General features: G+C 31.1%; 1 pseudogene across 1 annotated transcript; it reads right to left on the reverse strand.

Moving 5' to 3' along the window:
* Positions 1–895: 895 nt before the first annotated feature.
* Positions 896–14,576, reverse strand: LOC145974312 (uncharacterized; annotated as a pseudogene). The gene is made up of 22 exons (XR_014439642.1): positions 13,742–14,576; positions 13,409–13,554; positions 11,436–11,635; positions 10,296–10,460; positions 9,920–10,226; positions 9,706–9,833; positions 9,354–9,636; positions 8,928–9,052; positions 8,716–8,834; positions 8,508–8,638; positions 8,244–8,380; positions 4,796–5,086; positions 4,466–4,605; positions 4,184–4,380; positions 3,150–3,288; positions 2,680–3,080; positions 2,461–2,594; positions 2,093–2,368; positions 1,691–1,815; positions 1,482–1,600; positions 1,262–1,392; positions 896–1,138 (listed from the first exon to the last, which is right to left on the reverse strand). The product of XR_014439642.1 is annotated as an uncharacterized LOC145974312 (transcript).
* Between the last annotated feature and the right edge of the window lie 5,050 nt (positions 14,577–19,626).

A 19,626-nucleotide genomic window follows, 5' to 3' on the forward strand; every position in this document is an offset into this window, starting at 1 on the left:
TTCAAGTTCAATTTTAACCATATTATACATATTTAAAAATATATATCAATTTATGTTCAAGTGTGTGATATTTATAAATATATAATATATAACACTCGGCATTCATTAATTTTGTCTAATATAGGAGAAGAAAAGTAATGCAAATTAAACGTTTAAGGCACGCGATGTAGCATTAATAGTTCATCGAATTGGTGTTTTTCTTGTACATCGTCAATACATTATCCAGAATCGAAGCTACTGGTGTATGTCTTCGGCCATCGGCTTTTTGACGTCGCATTTGAAAATCGCGTGGAGAACGCCCTGGCATGTCACAGAAGAGATATAATCGAGCATCTTCTCCTCTTCCTACGATCAAAGCTTTTAAGCTCTTATAATTATTTACACCTAGACAACTTTGCCTGCTCACGCAAAAATTTTCTCTGTCGCCATCTGATTAAATTAATTACCTTAAATCAAAGATATGCGAACTAGATGACGCTGACAAATTGAAATGGACTTATAATATTTCTGTAGCATTATAATTACTATAGTGCTTAATTATAATTACATATTGAATGTATCATATAGGATCTATATTATATACAATAATAAAATTATATCTATTCTAGATGATTTTATGATAAAAATGTTTAATATTTTTCTCTTTTATGATCTCGATGCATTGTATTTGATAATAAATTTTTAGTGATTCTTCTCCTTATATATTCACTTTTTGATAAAAGACACTAGTGAGAGGAAAAAAATTTCTTATGAGTAGTATGAAATTTATTATTGAATCAATTTTGTAAATATCTCAATTGATAAATAAAATTAGATAAAAAATTTGATATAAAATTATTAGATAAAATTATTGGATAAAATTACAAATTACATATTTATGTACTATGGAATGATATCTAGAACAAAGTTTACTTTATTAGATATGTGTAGCATCATTGATACATATATAGGAATAAAGAAACAATTGACAATTTGGCTCAAAACTTGCATTTAAAAATTATGTTTTAAAAACATCTTCTTCAGCTGCTCTGCGCATAAAATTATCCTTTGTATTCATGTCTAACTTAATATACTCTTCCGATAGTACTACAGCTTTCAAGTGACGGAAAGCAAACTGTAAGCAGGATTCCTCGAGTTCCTAAAATTCACATGATATTCAATGATATATTGAATACACATAAGTAAATACATTGCAATTAATAAATTCTAATCGTATCAATATCAATATTAATAGTGATTAATCCCAAACTGTAATATTTACCTTAGCATTGTATTCGATCGCTTTATTGTAGAAGAAAGCTACATTTGACACAGTAATGGCTTGCTTTATTATCTGATTGCAATTTTTTATAAGATTGGTTTCGCAATACATGTCGACCAATTCCATAAGCTCTGTAACAAAGTGTCGTCTCAATTTCTGATTGTCGCAAGTATTGTTGCAAGTTTATGGTAGTTTGAGCTTACACTCAACTCCAATTTACCTAATGCGTTCTCCAAAGGTATATCGACTGTGGCGGTATATAAATATTTCAAAAAGGCTTTATAAACGATATAAGAAAATTTATCTGACATGTTGTACACTGACGATGAATCCGATGTACTGTCCAAACACAATGTGACATTATGTAATAATCAAAGAGAAATTGTAGTAAGAAATTCTAATAAGAGTACCAATTTTTTCTCTAAATGCTTACGTTTGATGATTTTCCAATCATGTTGAAACATGTTTTTGAAATATTGACAACGAATCTTAAGAATACCTTTGTGAACGTGAATAGGTTGTCCTTCGACTTTTATAGTAAAATCGCTCGTCAACTGAAAAACAAAAATTATTAAATAATTTAATAATATTAGATTAATATAAAATACATAACTTTTTATTTCTAATGTTATATGACTAAAATGAGATAAAAGACTTAGTCAAAATAATCATGAATAATTAATTTTTTCTATGTAGAAAAAAGTTTTCCATTCTTTTTTACAAAACTCAATAAATTTCTTAATTATAAATATGAAAAAATATGTATTATACATATTTAGGTTTGCTATATAATGCCAAAAAATGCATACAGGAAAATAATATGAAACATACTGGATCATCGAATGTTGCTTCTGGAGATTCCAATATATTCAATTCTTCTTCTTCATCATAAATATTCGTACACACAGTCAATGGCTTGTGCATGACTCTGCAGCTATTGTATGCAAATGGGTCGTGAATCCTCGAAAACGTCGTGCAAATTGGGGTAGCAACACTATAATTATGATAGTCACCCCATACGTAAATAGACCTATCATATCCTTCGGCAACGCTCAAGTTACCGTAGGCAGCGATGTCCAACACCTTTCCCATCTGAGGCTTGTTCACCTGTTGATCGTATTATTTTGTATTATTCCGCTTCGCGTTTCACTTATCATAGCGATTATTAAAAAGTTTTTTAATTTTCATTCATGAATTACCATAATCGGACCGGAGGCTCTCCGCTTGTGATTTACGCCCACTTGTCCACGACTGTTATCGCCCCAGACATAGATCTCTCCTTTATCTGTAAGCGCAATCGTATGCGCGAATCCGCAGGCCACCTTAACTGGAACTTTAATTTCGATTATGAAGATGTTCGATTCTGCAACATTCTTAGAGATCAAATATCACATGTATAAACTAAAAGAAAAATTTACCTATTTTGTCGGAGATTGCGGTAATTTCGCATGGGTACACATAACGTCTTTGCGACGGAACACTATATGATGTTGCGTTATAGTCAAATGCTGAATTTCTAGAGTTTGATGGATATCGGCTGAACATTGAATTTGTAAAGTATGATGTAAAGTGGACGGTAGAACCACTATCAGAGGTAATATAAGGAAGGGCAGTATTATCGGTTGAAATCTGGCCGCACAGGTTGTTGCCCCAACCATATAGTTTGTTTTCGTCAGTCATAACTATATTGAATGTTGAACCACAAGCAATACGGACAACATTTTTCTTGTTCATGTTTTACTTGTATCGGCACACTGTTAAGAGTAACTGAGTTTCCGTTACCAATCTGCCCATAATTATTTTCTCCCCAAGCATATACCTAAATTACAATTGTTAAGTAAGAATGATTATTATCATTATCAATGTAATAGTTCAATTTTTAGCGTACCTTTCCATCGCTGGTGAGAGCAAGAGAATGACTACTGCCACATGCGATGTCCACGATACGTTTTTCGCTTAAACCGGCAACTCGAGTAGGCCTGGATACGAGAGATATCTCAACGCCCGATGAACTCCCAGGAATAAACCTTTCAAATATAATACAGCTGTAGTATATTTTTTATCTCATTTTTTAATTTCATTCTAGATAGAATGTTTCATTTAAGTATCAAAGAACTGTTAGAAAAGACTTGATCCAAGATTAATGATAAAATTGATATTAAGTGCCTTTCAATTTAATAAATTTATATAAATTCATTGACCATGATAGATATAAAAGAAATGACATTTTCTCACACTTGTAAAATATTATGAACAAGTATGTGTGTGTTGCTTTAATTTTTTCACAAAACTAGATGAATACATAAAGAAAATAATATGCTGTAATTTCTGTCTTTTTTTTGTTCATCAAAAATATTGGAAATATGAGAAAATATTTTCAAATTTTCTCATATTTTTTTCTCTTATTAAGAAAATAAAATTTATATCAATTAAAAATTACTACAATTTTTCACATATAATCTTAATTTTAAAAATATTTGCATGTTGAAATAAATGTTGTGGCCATATATCTGTACTTTTAATCAAAGTAACTTATTTATTTAATATATATCCCTAATTAAATTTTCTACTTATAATTTGATTTCACATACATGTGTGTATGTAGAATAAAAATGTTGCAAATGAAAATTAAAAAATATCATATCTTTTAATTTTCATTTCTAATTGACTCTAATAATTTTTACCACAAAATTCTTTAAATGATACAACCACGCTCAAGTTATTGTTTTGAACATATTTTTTCTTTTTATAATATTTTAAACATGAACATAAATTTTCATTTCCACTTGGATCCTAAGAAAATTCACGATTTAGGCTATAAAATCTCCTAATATTATTCATTCGAGCAAGTTAAAAGTTTATTTCCAGAAAAATTTAAGTGTGAATAAGACACATTCAAAAAATATAAACTTTTTGATGTACCTCCTCTTCTTCTGTAAGTGCCAGAATGAAATGTGAGTTGTAAGCAAAAGTCTTTATGTTTTTTCCACACAATTCTTCTATCTTTTTTAAGCAGAGACCATGTATGTCACCAGTCTTCGAATAAACATCTTCATCATTATCTAAATCGTACACATTCTTGTCCTTGGTCACAATTATAGCTCTGTTACCCCTGACACCTGTTCAAGATGCCACAGCATAAGGAATAATATCACGTAATGAAAAAGACAATGCAATGATAAGGAAAAAAAAGATAAATCTTACCATATACAACAACTGTGTGAATTTGCGAGATAAGTTCCGGATTTAGCGGACTTAAGATTGGCCAGTTTTTAAAATCCACTGGATATAACTCCCCTGTCAGAGTCCATTGCAAAATTTTCTTCCCATTTTTCTGTATCTCTCTGCAAATAGTTGACAACTTTCAGTTTAGTTACTTGCTTATTCACATTGGTTTAAATTAATTATACTTCATGTCATCGCACGCTTTTTGTTTTCTCCTATTATCTTGGACATCTACGATTATTTCGATATCGCTATCATCCGGCTGTAACTTGTATAAAAAGGAAAAGAAGAAGAAGACGTCACACTTACCCTTTAGTTTTTGTTCCTGAATTTCTTTCCTCTGCATCTGCATTTTTTGAGGAAGAGGACAATTTTTCCGTCGATGTCGACATGACGGCGACGTGACTTTGCGGCAGCGTAATATTTAACGTCGACGAAACGGACGGTCGAAAAGTTTTGTTTCTGCTTCTTCGAATTCTTTTTCTCTTAGAGAGATGAAATCGAGACGCTCTCATGATAATAAAAATATTTAAAAATGAATGGAAAACAATTCCTTTGTGAACACACTTGTTCCTGTCAGTTACTTCTTGAGTGTTATCACTTCAGGAAGACGCTATGCAACCAGACGCGATGCTACTCTTCTTTATCTGCAAGAGTGAAGATGCCGTCACTTTAGGAAGACGATGTATGAACACTTATAACAGACGAGTTTTGCTTGCTTCTTGGGAAAGATTAAGAATTTAATTTGTCCAAATGAAAATCTTTATACGGATAACGGAAAAAAAACAAACAAATATTATCTAACTTGAGGAACACGTGGGTAGATAACGTATAACGTACTTTATGCTTACTTCGAATTTTATTGGCCCACGTGATTTTGTAAGGATTTTAAACATTTAATTTTCGGTCATTAATTGGTAATTAAAACAATTCAAAGAAAGTGTAATTAAAGGAAGAGTAATCAGAAGAATATTTCTATGAATAGAGCATCTTACGTCAAAGGAAGCGTATTCATTTGTGTGCATCTTCTTCGAACATCGGAAAGAGAATGAAACGGCGGTACCAGGATTCGATTCCGGAATTTTTCCATAGAACTTAAAGAAATAGACTGCGCATTCCTACACAAAAGACTTAAACATTAGAAAGAGAGAGGGATAGTGGTCGGATTTCTTTCTCTCTCGCACAATTGAAGGAGAGAAAGAGAAAAAGATTTCTTTGAGTCTTTTGTAGGGATGCGCAGTCTATTTCTTTAAGTCTATAGATTTTTCACCCAACAGATGAATACTTTGTTGCCTAAGCTACTCGCTGCCTCCTTCACGCGATTTGTTGCCAATCCGAATTGAAAAAGTTATCTCTAAATATTAAATCTGATCTGCTTGCATTTCATAAAACTTTCGGGCATTCTAAATGCCACAAATAATAATTTTAATTATATAATATATAATAATAGAGATATAATATAGATATAAATATTATTATTATTTCTATATATTGTTATAAATTATATAATTAAATATTATTATATATTATATATTATTGTATTATTATGTATCTATTATATATTTTATATGTATATATATATTATTTTATTATTATATATTATCTTTATTACATATGATATATGTATATGTATAATATAGATATAATATAATAATATATAGTAAATATATATATACATCTTATAGATGTAAAGGATAAAGTTCCGAATAGCTGTTACCTCCAATTCGGTTGAAATTTTGCACAGACCTCCCAACGATATAAGAAAATGTACCAAGGAATTTTTGGCGCATCGACACCGTTCCGCTCCCACCCTCTCCCAAAGTTGAAAAATGTTTCACCCTGTATCTCCGAAAATATCGATTTGAGAGAAAAAAGTTTCAAAGAAAAATTCAAGCTCTTGAAAAGATCTACAAAAAAGGTTCTATATATTTTTTTCGTAAGCTCATTATTTTGGCTATTATGTTAGAAAATAGTAATTTTAACCTATAGTGGGCTAGTCTTTCTTTTTTAACAAATCAAAACCAGTATGGTAAATATGCATAAAAGGTCAGACCTCGCCGATTTTATCGCCACTTCAATGTTATAGAGGAGGTTGTCCTGAATAATTCCCCGCAAAAAATAAGTAGGGAACGGCATTAATTTAGAAGATATAACAAGTTAAAGTTTGACAATTTAACGCTTCTTTTAGGCATTATAGATTATTATTAACAACATTATATATGTATATGAGGTTTGTTTACATTCTACTGATCTATTTAACATTTTTTATAGTACATGCGCAGACGTAGTGGGTTTCGCCTCCCTCGCCCCAACCGATGTCTGAGATATGGAATACACACACACACACGCGCGCGCGCGCGGGCGGTACAAGGGGGCCTTCGGCCCCCCCTCCCGCACCACCCCGCCGGTAGGCAAGGTGGACCTCGCTTTGCCACAATAGACACATGCTGTAAGTTGTAAAGCGAAATCCACCTTACCTACCGGCAGGGTGGTGCAGAAGGGGGGGCCGAAGGCCCCCTTGCACCCCCCGCGCGCGCGCGCGTGTGTGTCTAATTATTGGTCAAAGTACATAGGAATGACAAAAAATAAGCTATTAGTGAACTGTGAAAAATAAATGAAAGCGTTTGTTGACAACACATTTGTGTAAATTTCTTATTGGAAAAAAACGAACGATATTAAAAAGTTAAAATAATATATATGAAAAACGAAATGGTGCGGTTGAATAATCGGTTCGCAAAATATAATTACGCGTTAAGAAACTTCTTCATTATCGATGAATATATTTTTCAAGTTCAATTTTAACCATATTATACATATTTAAAAATATATATCAATTTATGCTCAAGTGTGTGATATTTATACATATATAATTGACATTCGGCATTCATTAATTTCTTCTAATATAGGAGAAAAAAAAGTAATGCAAATTAAACGTTTAAGGCACGCGATGTAGCATTAATAGTTCATCGAATTGATATTTTTCTTGTAGATCTTCAATACGTTATCCAGAATCGAAGCTAAGGTGCATGTCTTCAGCCATCGGCTTTTTGACGTTGCATTTGAAGATCGCGTGTAGAACGTCCTGGCGTGTCACGGAAGAGATATAATTGAGCGTCTTCTCCTCTTCCTACGATCGAAACTTTTAAGCTCTTATGATTACTTACACCTAGACAACTTTGTCTGCTCATGCAAGAATTTTCTCTGTCGCCATCTGATTAAATTAATTACCTTAAATCAAAGATGCGAACTAGATGACGCTGACAAAAATTAAAATGGACTTATAATATTTCTGTAGCATTATAATTACTAATGCTTAATTATAATTACATATTGAATGTATCATATAGGATCTATATTATATAGAATAAAAAAATTATATCTATTCTAGATTCTCTTTTATGATTTCGATGCATTGTATTTGATAATAAATTTTTAGTGATTCTTCTCCTTATATATTCACTTTTTGATAAAAGACACTAGTGAGAGGAAAAAAATTTCTTATGAGTAGTATGAAATTTATTATTGAATCAATTTTGTAAATATCTCAATTGATAAATAAAATTAGATAAAAAATTCGATATAAAATTATTAGATAAAATTATTGGATAAAATTACAAATTACATATTTATGTAACATTGGACTATGGAATGATATCTAGAACAAAGTTTACTTTATTAGATATGTGTAGCATCATTGATACATATATAGGAATAAAGAAACAATTGACAATTTGGCTCAAAACTTGCATTTAAAAATTATGTTTTAAAAACATCTTCTTCAGCTGCTCTGCGCATAAAATTATCCTTTGTATTCATGTCTAACATATACTCTTCCGATAGTACTACAGCTTTCAAGTGACGGAAAGCAAAATGGAAACAGAATTCCTCGAGTTCCTGTAATTCACATGATATTCAATGATATATTGAATACACATAAATATGTAAATACATTGCAGTTAATGAATTCTAACCATATCAATATCAATATTAATAGTAATTAATCCCAAACTGTAATATTTACCTTAGCATTGTATTCGATCGCTTTACTGTAGAAGAAAGCTACATTTGACACAGTAATGGCTTGCTTTATTATCTGAGTGCAATTTTTTTAAAGATTGGTTTCACAATACATGTTGGCCAATTCCATAAGCTCTGTAACAAAGTGTCGTTTCAATTTCTGATTGTCGCAAGTTCATGATAGTTTGAGTTTACACTCAACTCCAATTTACCTAATGCGTTCTCCAAAGATATATCGACTGTGGCGGTATACAAATATTTCAAAAAGGCTTTATAAACGATATAAAAAAATTTATCTGACGGGTTGTACACTGGCGATGAATCCGATGTACTGTCCAAACACAATGTGACATTATGTAATAACCAAAGAGAAATTAGTAGTATGAAATTCTAATAAGAGAACCAGTTTTTTTTCTAAGTTTACCTTTGAATATTTTCAGCCCAACCATGTTGAAACATGTTCTTAAAATACTGACAACGAATCTTAAGAATAACTTTGTGAACATGAATAGGTTGTCCTTCGACTTTTATAGTAAAATCGCTCGTCGACTGAAAAACAAAAATTATTAAATAATATAATAATATTAGATTAATATAAAAATACATAACTTTCATAAAAAATACATAACTTTTTATTTCTAATATTATATGACTAGAATGAAGTAAGAGACTTAGTCAAAATTATCACGAACAATTTATTTTTTCTATGTAGAAAAAAGTTTTCCATTCTTTTTTACACACAAACTCAATAAATTTCTTAATTAGAAATATGAAACAATATGTATTATACATATTTAGTTTTGCTATATAATGCGAACAAGTGCATACAGAAAAATAATATGAAACATACTGGATCATCGAATGCTGCTTCTAGAGATTCCAATATATTCAATTCTTCTTCTTCATCATAAATATCATAAATATTCGTACACAGTTAATGGCTTGTGCATGACTCTGCAGCTATTGTACGCAAATGGGTCGTGAATTTTTGAGAGTGTCGTGCGAAATGGGGTAGTAATACATTGACCAAAACATTCACCCCATACATAGATAGTCCTATCAAGGCCTTCGGCAACGCTCAAGTTACCGTGGGCAGCGATATCCAACATCTTTCCCATCTGGGGCATCTTTACCTGTCGATCATATCATTTTTATTATTATGATTCTCGTTTTTCAATTTTCACCAATAATGTATGAGATACCATGATCGGACCGGAAGGTTTCATTTGATTTTTAACGCCCAACTGTCCATGATTGTTATCGCCCCAGGCATATATCTCTCCTTTTCTTGAGAGCGCCAATATATGACGGAATCCACACGCCAGTTTAACTAAAATGTCAGTCTCTATTAGGTTATTCAATACTGCAACATTCTTAGACAACAAATCTCAGATATGAACTAAAAAAAGGATTTACCTATTTCATCCGAGATTGTGATAATTTCGCATGGGTACGAGACATATTTTGGCGGCCGAACATTACTTGATGTTGAACCGGTAAAAGAAACGGAAGTATTATCGATTGAAATCTGACCGGTCTCGTTGTTGCCCCAACCATATAGTTTGTTTTCGTCAGTTATAACCATGTTGAACATTAAACCGCAAGCGATATGGATAACATTCTTCTTCTCCAATTCAAGTTTTATTTGTCTCGGCTCACTGTAAAAAGTAACTGAGTTTCCGATACCAATCTGCCCATAATTATATTCTCCCCAAGCATATACCTAAATTACAATTGTTAAGTAAGAATGATTATTATCATTATCAATGTAATAGTTCAATTTTTAGCGTACCTTTCCATCGCTGGTGAGAGCGAGTGAATGACTATCCCCGCATGCGATGTCCACGATACGTTTCTCATTAAAGCCGGAGACTCGAATAGGTATCGACGCGACAGGCGATCTGTCATTCGATACAGGTTTCTTGAACTTCCAGAAATAAACCAAAAATAATAGCAGCTGTAAATTGTTAATTACAAATTACATATTTTTTCTTCGAAACAATTATGTGTTTTCTTTATACCAATTAATTCCTCTCATTATTTTGTACATAAAAGTATTAAGGTAAGATAATCGAAAAATGAATATTTTACAAGATATTTTATGATTTATATAAAAATTAAGAAATTAAGAAATTATTTCAAGCCTCATAACTTGAAAAGTACTCGATGAAAAAATACTTTATTATAGTGTTTTGAAAAGCTCTCGAGGTAAATTACAAGAGCTTTCTTTTGGCAACAGATAGCCCTGACACCCTGTATACATGTTTTATTATATGCAATTTTTACAAAACGAGATGGAATGTATAAAGAAATGAAAATGATATACAGCAGTTTCTGCTTTTCTTTGTATGTTTATCAGAGATATTTTTAAAATTTTTCTCATACTTTTTTCTTATAGAGGAAATAAAAATTATATCCTTACAATCTTTCATGACCTATAGTCTTAATTTTAAAAATATTTGCATGCTGAAATTATGGTCAAATGTCTGTACTTCTAATCAAAATAATTTATTTTATTTAATATATTTTTTACTTAATATATATTTAATTAATTTATTAATTTATTTAATATATATTCTTAATTGATTTTTCTAACTATATATTATTATGATTTCACACACATGTATGTATATAGAATAAAAGTAATGCAATCAATTAAAAATAAGAAATTTAAAAATAAAAAAGCATATGAGAAAAATTGGCATCTTTCAATTTTCTCATTTCTAAATGACTAATAATTTTTACTACAAAATCCCTCAAGTAATACAACCATACATAAGTCATTCTTGTATTTTTTCCTAAAAAAGGTTCAGGATTTAGGGAGGCTGCAAAACCTCCTAATATCTTATCTTTCAAGCAAATTAAAATTTAGTTTCAGAAACTCAGATGTGCCATCAAGGCACATTCGAAAAATATAAATTCTTTGATGTACCTCTCCCTCTTTAGTAAGTGCCAGAATGAAATACGAGCTATGAGCAAAGGTCTTTATGTTTTTTCCACACAATTCATCTATCTTTTTTGGGCAGAGAGCAGTTTGTATGTCACCAGTCTTCGAATGATCATCTTCAGTATAACCTAAATTGTAGACATTCTTGTCTTTCGTCACAATTATAGCCCTATTACCTAAGGAACCTGTTTCAAAATGTCACGGTGTAAGTAACAATTGTTGCTTTCCCCTTATATCCAAACTCAGATAATTCTCACTTGTGATGTCATAACTCAATTGAATGCACATTCCTTTTGATGCTGGCAAGTAAGATTCAACTGAGTTTTTACCAGGGATGGAAAAGTAATTTTTTGAAAGTAACTCGTTATCGTTAACGTTACTTCAAAAGTAACGATTCGTTACTTTTCCCGTTACTTTTAATGTTAAAACAAGATAAAATTAAATAAAAAATTTACTTTGGTAATATTTTAAAAATATAATATAATATTTTAAAATATTAATAAAAGCAACAAATTTTTTATTTTAAATTTACAAAACCGTAAAAAATTTAAAAAAATATAGATTTTAAAGCACTTAACATGTAACTTCACATGTAAATAGAAAAATTTTAATTTCCATTAAATTTATAAATACAGCTAAATTTACATTCTTTTTGTGCTCTCGTCCGATATTACGTCAAACTTAAAAGCTGGCCAATCACATCCATTCCTCAGAAGAATGAAATAACTGTAATTGACCAATGATGTCATTAATCGCTCTCAGAGGTGTCTGTGAAGCTGGCACGACAATCTACGAATTTCAAAAAAATACTAAGAGTTCTGATAGCACTTTTCATAGTTCTACAGTTCCTGATAAAAATTAAAAAGAGTTCCGCATTCCTTATATTAAAAAATCGAAATCGAAAAAATGTCCTGCTAACTTCGCAAATATAGCACGACACTCTTCTCTCTAAAGTACCAAAATGCGATGGAAATTATTATTTTTGACAACAGTTCTCAATAGTTCTGCTACAGTTCAGCCTATATATGCAATTTTAGATCGATATTCCAAAAATTAATAATTTTTTATAAATTTTTAATGTTCTTGACCAGCACGACACTTAGTAAAAATGTATCGTGCTGATGATTTTAGCACGACACTTAGTAAAAATGTATCGTGCTGATGATTTTAGTTTTAACGGCAGTTCTGGACTATTCTTTTAAAATTCGTAGATTGTCGTGCCAGCTTTACAGACACCTCTCAGAGCAATAAATTTCATCTGAAGTATTATCGAATTTTATATGAATGTCGGTCGATGATTAAAAATTGAATATGACAGATATACGAACATAAGTATTTTCAAAATATGAAAAGTAACGGTACAAGTAACTGTTAACTTCGTTATCGTTACTAAAAAAATGTAACTATGTTATCGTTACAGTTACAGAAAAAAAATGTAACGCCGTTATCAGACCGTTACCAAAAAAAAGTAACTATAACGGTAATGGCGTTACAAGTAACGCGTTACTTCCCAACCCTGGTTTTTACCTATAATCTAAATAAGCTCGAGACTATGTGGTTTAATGAGTCTGATAGATTAACATTAAAAGTAAAGTTATGAACCTGTATTACTTCCCATCAAACATCAAATATTTATATAACTGTTAGTTATAATTTCCCACTCAACAATATAACTGTTAGATGTTATATAACAGTTACATAACATGTAACAATTATATTGTTGAGTGGGAAATTACAACTAACAATTATATAAATGTTACTTGATGTTTGCTGGGTTTTTAATATCTTTTATTATATTTTATTCACTGAATAATGACGTCACTATTTGAGTACAAAATACATAACTGACTTAGTATCACTTGAATATAAATGGAAAGCAATTAATAATAATTATTACTACTAATAATAATTAATGAAAAAGACAATATGATGAAAAGAAAAAAAGAGATAAATCTTACCATACACCATAACTGTGTGAATTTGCGGGATAAATTCCGGTTTTAGCAGATTGAAGGTCGGCCAACTTCTAAGGTTCTGGACTTCTGGACGTTTCTTCATCGCTCGAACGCACTGCAAAGTTTCCTTCTCGTCTTTTTGTATCTCTCTGCAAATAGTTGATAACTTTCAGTTTTCTATTCATTCACTTTGATTTTGAATTAATTATATTTCATGCCACCGCACGTTTTTCGTTTTTTCCTACAATCTTGTCGACATCTGTGATTATTTCGACATCATTATTGCCCAGCAGTAACTTATGAAACGGAAGAGAAAAGCAAAGCTATCAAACTTACTTTTTTTCGTTAGTTGTTGTTTCTGAATTTCTCTTCTCTACATCTTCCGGGAAACAGAAATTTTTCGATGAAATCGACATGATAGTATTTTTGTTTTCATCTAATATCTTGCCGGTATCTGCAATTACTTCAACATCGCTATCACCCAGCAGCAATTTGTATAAATTTGTATAAAAAGGAAGAGAAAAACAAGACTGTCAAACTTACTTTCTTTCGTTAGTTTTTGTTTCTGAATTTCTCTTCTCTATATCTTCCGGGGAACAGAACTTTTTCGATGACGTCAGTGATAGTCGACGAGACGCGACTTTGTTCCGGCGTAATTTTTGTGGAAACGCACTCATATGATGGGAGTGCGCGATTGACCACTGCCAATTTTAAGGCCCATTTATACATATCCGTTCCGTATCCGATCCGTATCCGTACCGTATCCGTACCGTACCGGCAAAATCGGATTGACTATTTATACATGTCCGGATCATATCCGTGAATTTTTTGAAACAATACGTCAGTCTTGAGACGTCCGTGATCATGGCAAGTTTGTCAGAAGACGAATTGGCCGTAATAGCATTAATTTTGGATGAAGAAGAGTCTCCAAGAAAAAAAAGAAAACGAAACTTATGGGTTCACAAAGCATGGACAGAACGTGAAACGGAGGGTGAATTTTTCACCTTATATAAAGAACTTGTTGATGATCCAACCAAATTTCATCAATATTTTCGAATGTCGGAACATGCTTTTAATATATTATTCAATACAATTGCTGATAAAATAAAAAAACGAAATACAAGTTGGAGAAAAGCAATTAAGCCAAGAGAACGTTTAGCGATTTGCCTAAGGTAAGAATACAGAAAATACATATGTATATATTAATAGATATAATTTTATTCATTAACTTTATTTATAAAATATTATTTTATTATTAGCTATATAATAAACTTTATATATAACTTTTATATATATAATATATATATATATATATATATATATATATATATATATTATTTATGACATGTAGTAACTTTTATAAACATCTTAGATCTTGTTTTGATGGCTCTCGTCGACGCCAATTATAAATTTATCATGGTTGATGTTGGTGCATATGGAAAAAATAGTGATGGAGGCATTTTCGCACATTCTGCGATGGGAAAAAAATTTGAAGAGAAAAAATTAAATGTCCCGAATGATACGTTTTTGCCTGGTACTATTACTGAAGTACCTTATGTTATAGTCGGAGATGAAGCTTTTCCTTTAAAGCCCTATCTTCTTAGACCATATCCCGGAAAAAGTTTAGATACTGATGATAAAAGAATTTATAATTATCGCTTATCGCGCGCTAGAAGAGTAGTTGAAAATGCATTTGGGATTTTAACACAACGTTTTCGAATTTATAATCGCCGAATTCAAGCCAAACCTCAATATGCTGATTTTATTATACTTGCAACATGTGTGTTACATAATTTTATCAAAGAAACTGATAATAATTATACTATTAATTTGGAAGATAATACTAACAGGAATCAACATCAGATAGCATTACAAAATATAAATGTTCGTGGTGGAAATAGTACGCGAGTAGCATTTGCAGTAAGAGAAACTTTTACAAAATTTTTCAACTCTTCAGCTGGATCTGTTATATGGCAAAATAAAAGAATTTAATTTATAATATACATATATGTACAATAATTATTAATGTTATTACACGTATATAAACTTTTTATGGAAAATTGTACTTTTTTCTCGAAATAAAATTATATATTTAATAAACTTAAATATTATTTGTAAAATAATTTTCATGATATGATATTCGAATTACCTGGTTGATCAAGTTCTTCAGAAATACTTTTCCATATTTTCTCTTTATATTGTCCATCGAGATATTTTGCATGAGAAAGATCATACAATACATTGTGTTGTCTTACTAATTCTATTAATTTTTCGTTGTCCATAATAGAATGCTTATGGTACCGCAGACTGACGCCAAATGAGACTCGGGAAATACTGAACGCTACACGGACGCTGTACGGACGCGTATTTATACTTGTCCGTGCATGTCCGTACTCATACGGTCAGTGCCGTCCATTCCGTGAAAATTTGGTCGCCACCGATATCGGCGATGTCGGTACGGACACTGACGATACGGTACGGAATAGTGTAAATACTTACATTTGATTACATGAAATCGAATCTAGCATCCGTGCACTGACGTACACGGTACGGATACGGAACGGATACGGAACGGATATGTATAAATGGGCCTTTATATTGGATGCCTTCCGTTTCACGCTTAAAACGCATAAGCTGCAGAGAAAACTATTCCGTTTCATTTAATGCGCGCATTGATAGCACATAGAATTTCCTAGAATCCTCCCACTTCCACCGTATCAACAACGCATCAGCTACTACAGGCAGCTACAGGTTGGACCCGAAAAAGTTAATGCGAGCATGCGCAGAGAGTTAACAACCACGTGTATACATACACATATGATACATGTGTGTGTTATTTACAGAGAGAAGACTGAGAAGTGTCATGGCCTGCTTTTAGGTGATCCCTGAAAGCGATATTCCGTCTGGACATTGAAAACGTGGACATGAACTACAAAGCCAATGTCCATAAATATTCTTAGAGGGTAATATATAATATGCACAATTTCTGGTTTTGTTCCATGCTATGTGCACGAAATGCCAGTGGCACGAGTGCTGTATAACAAGATACTTATGTATGTAAATTGATAGTAAATAAATTATTCAATCGCGAAAGATACTGTAATATTCAAAGATGAAATAAATATTTTTCTATATTCATTGTCATATTTATATCTTTTTATTTACAAAACACAAAATGCCTGCTGTGGGATAAAAACATTTTTAACCGTATTTCTATAAATCTTCTTAATTAGCAGTAAACTAATCTTTGATATTTATCAATCATTTTTTTAATTATTTAAAAATTTAATTATTAATACATGTATAGAATTTGTCAAATTAATCACTGATTCTTCTGAAGTTTTTATAATTAAGACTCGAAAAATATAGATGTTGCAAAATATTTTAAGTCTCTTTCTTTATATAAAATATAAAGAATTCATATGTTCCATTTTAATATAGCTAACATTATTTTTATATATTTTTATTATAATTTTTATACCAACATAATATTTTTATGCATAATATTTTTATGCTAAATACATATTACAAAATATATGACAAAATATAATACAAATTTAATATAAAATATAATTCGAAATTAAATACAAAATAATTTATTACATGGAATAATTTATTACACGAAAATGTCCAAAATGTACGTATAATATAAAATTTACTAAAAATTTTTACATAGTCCAGACGAGATTGATCAGCGAAGATTAATTACGCGACATTTATTATTAATAATAGATATGCAATAATAGAATTTTTAATAAGTTTTATATAACGTAAATAATCGTGATCAAGAGTCATTAATAAAATTATTGATCGTCTCTTCAATTGTAAAAGAAAGTATTTGCATTACTGGCGCATATTGTATAGATTATCAAAGGAAATATTCAAAATGAAGAGATAGAATAAACTTCGAAATCAACAATTAAATTACTAAATAAATCGCGATTTAAAATTCGCGAAAAAACGCGACGAATAAATAAATCGACAATAATCGGAATATTCGATTGCGAGATACGCATAATTTTTATAATATGATAATCGAAACCATCAATAGACACGCGTGCGATATAATTATTATCACACAAATGATGATGACAGAAGATATTTTGGCAAACATTTGTGATCCGTATTGTTTATGACCATAAAATTTACTGTCCGATTTATTTGCGATTAATACGCGACTTTATACGAATTTCACGATTAAGAATAAAATACATATATCCTATTTCGCGCATGATTAGCTGAATAAGATGAAATGAGCTCTATAAGCTTTAAAATATAATTAAAAATCGCGTTGTGGCCACGTATAATAGAAAATAACAGAACGAATGATTTTCAAAGTCCCTCTAATAATCGATATAATTGTAGAGTTAAATAAGATTTAAATAATGTAAAGAATCACGTTTAAAACAGTCATTAATAAAGTTATCGATCGTCTTTTAAATTATAGAAGAAAATATTTGCACTACCAGCATTTTGCACGAACTATTAAAAACAAAATTCAAAGACGTGGAAAGATAAACAAAGTTTCAATATATAAGTCAACGATTAAATTATAAGATAAATCGCGATTTAAAATTCCCGAGAAAACGCGATGAATAAATAAATCGATAATATTCGGAATATCCGTTTGTGATATGTATACTTATAATATTGTTGCGCCCGCGGAGCGATATATCTCGAAGCGCGCGCGGCACAACTATCGGCACACGATCACACTCGCGCACCCGCGCACTCGGGAATAAGAACACGGTTCTTTGAACACAACAACTTTAATGAAACCACGAAGAACATACAAGAACTCGGAAAATCAGGATAACGGAACACAGATTAACGCGCGACCGATCAGCTTGACAGCTGGGCTCGGACTCAATGACAGTCGTTGTTGAAAACAATATCTTGACAACGCGCGCGGAGGCGATCTTCTTCCGTCGACGTACTTCCCGCCGACAAAATAACGGGTGGCGAATACATCCGCAGGGACGGGACACGGGGGCGCAACAATATAATAATCGAATCAATAGACATTATAATCGCGCGCGATATAATTATCACATAAATGCGAAGATATTTTGACAGACAATTTGATGACAGTAATATTTACGAATACAGTACTCACTGTCCGAGTCAATTGCGAATCTTTATAAGATAAATCGTGACTCGAATTCACGAGAAAACGCGACGAATAAATAAGTCGATAATATGTGGAATATTTGATCGCGATACGTATAATTTTTATAATATAATAATCGAAGCTCTCAATAGACACGTGCGCGATGTAATTATTATCACGTATAAATAGAAAATCGAAAATATTTCGACAAACATTTGAGGTCTGTAATGTTTGTGAATATGCAATTCACCAACCGATTTACTTGCGAATTTTTATAAGATAAATCGCGATTTAAAATTCGCGATAAAACGCGACGAATAAATAAATCGATAATATTCAGAATATTCAATTGCAGATATGCGAGTGACATACCGGTAAAAAGAGGAGCGATCTTAAAAATGGAGAACGATTAACATCTTGTTTCTACATCAGATTTCGCAAGATCAATCTGCGAAAAAAAATTAAGTGATCCATTGAACGTCGGGAACTTTACTGTAGGAGGGAATGAATCCTGGATCTTCCGGACTATTCCCGATAGCAATGATTTCAGTAATAAATCAACGACAATTATCCCTCGTCATTATCTTTAATTCACGAAATTGATATGCACATCAGAAAACATGTTCTTCCATTATTAAGAAATATATTTCTTTATTGAAAATTAAATGGATATAACGACCTTTTTTATTGAAATGTGATTACGAACGATTATATTTATAAATAATAAAATACATGCATTATTGGAGTATGTGTTAAATGTGCGAACACATATAATTTGGGGTACCGTTCGCGCACACGAGACGAATCGAATCCGATATCAGCAAGATTTAAAAAATTTCAATTCGTACAGTGTGCAAAATAAAATAAATCAAATAATTTTAAACAATTAATTCTGGATTAATTCTCTAGATTCTTATTCTTATAACGTTTAAATTAATACTTTCTTTTCTTTTAATCACTATCTTACTGATATAGGGGTACCCATTCGATTTGTCTCGAAATTTTTAAGTATTCGCACATTTTATGTAACATTCATGTATAATTTCGCTTATATATAATATATAACATTATTAAAAATTATGAAAATATTTTGGATACGTGAATTTGTGCA

The sequence above is a fragment of the Camponotus vicinus genome, unplaced genomic scaffold, assembly GCF_025532165.1.
Source record: "Camponotus vicinus isolate PSW18456_S1 unplaced genomic scaffold, iyCamVici1.0 SCAF_7, whole genome shotgun sequence".
Lineage (NCBI taxonomy): Eukaryota > Metazoa > Arthropoda > Insecta > Hymenoptera > Formicidae > Camponotus > Camponotus vicinus.